This window comes from Ylistrum balloti, unplaced genomic scaffold (assembly GCF_031769215.1).
Source record: "Ylistrum balloti isolate Yb309-2 unplaced genomic scaffold, AGI_CSIRO_Ybal_v1 Utg370758, whole genome shotgun sequence".
In the NCBI taxonomy this organism is placed as follows: Eukaryota; Metazoa; Mollusca; class Bivalvia; order Pectinida; family Pectinidae; genus Ylistrum; species Ylistrum balloti.
The window spans coordinates 277,811-280,935 of NW_026782445.1; positions in this window are offsets into that span (position 1 = coordinate 277,811).

Below are 3,125 nucleotides of genomic sequence, written 5' to 3' on the forward strand. Positions count from 1 at the left end.
CTACTGTAAATATAGTCACATTTCACTCCATTTAACACCTAAAGTTCCATTAAATCAGAAAACACATCTGCTGCAATGTCCCTTTTACACATTATAAAAACAGTGCGTAGTTGTACAATGTGCGAATTTATTGCTTCACTTTGGAATGTATGTTTTGTTGTTCAACATTCGATCTCGTTTTTTCTTAGTTATTTTTCATCTGTAATTTTAGCACACTATCGGTGTGAATTTTCGAACCTTGGTGACGTAGTAGTGTAGAGTTTTGGTAATTAGTACAGACTTCAGTTGCTATGAGTGGGTTTTCTAGGCCTTTTATTTAGAGACAAATGTTGCACTGCATACCCCCACCGGACGCACGTGCCAACCATGGATATATTATGTATAAATGTTGTGTATTAATCCAAATTCATATGTGCCAGGTTGACATACCTTGTATCATATTGATTGTTTACGTAAAAATCTGTTGATAATTGTTTGTCACAATATGCGAAGATAGCGCTAGGAAGATTTTTCTAGAAAGCTCGGTTACTAGAATGACTTGTGTGTTTCCGGAAGTTTCTAAATCTAGAAAGTTCGGTTATTATAATTACCTGGGTGTTACCGGAAGTTTCTAGAGACACATGTAAACAAGTTAGGTACCTGCTAGTCTAGAATCATCTAGAAACCTTTACTGTATATAAACATGATGGAACTGAGTCTGAGCAGCCTTTTTGAAGTATTAACGCCTTGAGTGAATTTATTTTGAGACTTCAGTCTGTGAAGTGTGGACTTTTACGGTGATTCAGTGATAGTGCCCTGTTTTCGGGACAATCTTTTGTGAATTCTGCTGGATTTGGAGGGCTTCCATCGCAAGATAAGTTTTGACTTTTGATTAAATAGTGGCCAGCTCTGTACACCATCGCAATAGTTGTAATTTTACTGCGTAGAATTTATTTGTTGCTATTAAATTCATGAATTGTAAACCTAGCTGTTGGGTTTCATTTGCTGTACGTTAATTCCGTAACGTAACAATATTGACAGCCAAATGTCCTGAACTGTCCTAACTTTCACCTTTTTTATTGGCGAAGTTGTCTCACTAGACCTATCACTATGCCTATAGCTATCGTGCTGTGTGTTTTCTTCTCGCTTGACTTGTCGGCGGAAGCTGACGCTTCACCCTGACTACATGTAGCTTCACTTTCTTTCTCATTCTCATTATCGTTCTTTTTTCGTACGAAGTTTTTTTTAAACCATTTTTGTTTGCCGAACGATACTCATTTAATATTAGTATGCCCTCTAGGCTCCAATTGAGATCGGCACGCGCTGAGTTGCGAAATACGTATGCGCTGCTATAAACAGAAAAGGGCATTTCCAAACAGGTGATTTTCTAGCGACAAAAACTCAAATTGCTTCTACCGGTCGGCGATGAATACAAACAAAACCGCCAACCGCGATGTATCTGTCCGGTAATTAAGACAATTTATGGGACGCATAGGTAATTTATTTGAGAGTCCAGACATAAGTTTTGGGACTAATGTACGTTTTGCGTCCAGTAAATCCCTGCTGAATAAATGCTTTACTAAATTACACGGATGTTATGTTCATGTCAGCGGAAAGATAATAAAATTATGCAACCGACATCAAATGAAAAAAGTCACTGCTGTGATGATCGTATCGTTTCTAAACTAATTATTCCTTCTAATTCCCAAAAACTGAATGTTTATCACAGGAATACCTCAAGTCTACGACAAGACTTCGCAAACAATGTTTGTAAACAAAAACTTACCGTAGACATATCTGCATGTGCTTCCTCTATAAGTAGAAACCTCAACTCTCTCGAGATCAGGTCATGAACTTTCCGACGTGGTTCGGCAACAATCGTAATTTTGATGGCGGCGTGTTTAAAATGGAGGTGTGCTTTTCAACTGCTCATATATCAATACTTTATGCACAAAGTCATGGTAACTATTGTTTGAATAACTTAATTTTAACTACATCTTAGAGAATATCTCAATAATTATGTGTGATTCTACACTTAATTTTTGGTGAATGTTACGTATATTGGGGCTTTAATCGTTATTGTTTAAATATTATCAAACATATTTGATCATTCTAGTGTAAAGTAAAGTACTGCGATGAAACAAAATCTGGTAAATGTCACGGGTAAGAGAAATTGTACATGTTTTGGTAATGTTTGTTTAAATCGTCTTTACAGATATTCTTTCATTAAAAGGGAACATTTGCTAGTGACTATTGTAACACAATAGGCGTAAACACACATACTTGTTTGTAATAGCCATGTTTATTACATGTTGAATAATAATAACGTTACAGGTACAAAAGCGACATCTCATCAACATAAAGAGTTCATATACTCATACTAGCACTTCGCGGTGTATCTCGTATCAGAACTGTTTATCGTTTATCTGGTGGGCTCCCCCAAGGCCGTGTTTTATAACCTAAAGATCTCCCCCCCCCCAACCCCTCCTTTTATCTTACTCTGGGCATAGCTTATCCGGCCATCCCCTAATGAGGACTTCACTTGTCGCTAGATGATACGATATTTGAAGTATAGCCACCTGTACTCGAGGTGCAAGGTTGAGATTCCCCGTGCTAATTTGTTACTTGAAATAGACCCTAATAATTATTTATTACTAGGTGGTCACTGCTCGAACGGGAAATTGCATAAGTTTGATTATCAAGGAAGTGGGAATAGTCTCTATTAATAAACTGGCTGTACACCCACTGATAAGATTACCGGGGCCTAGACTACACCTACCTAAGTGTATATATGCAAGTAATTATCCACACCCCTGTGAACTACCTATGTGTGTTATATTGATATACTATTGAACATTATACGAACTATTGTTTAATCTAACTTATTTCAACCAATCTCATATGAAAATCCAGCTGTTTTACAGAATAGACTAACAGGATCAGAAGATACCAGTGCTGTCCACTGTAAATACAGTTACAAAATATCGGTGTGCATTCATAATTCCCATCTAGTCTACCCGATATTACATATTGATAAAATTAATCGACAAGCCAGTCAAAGATTGTTGACTTAATTATCTGAGTTACACTAATATCGAAACCACATTTTGTAACAATATATCTAAACCCTATTTTGTTACATTCGT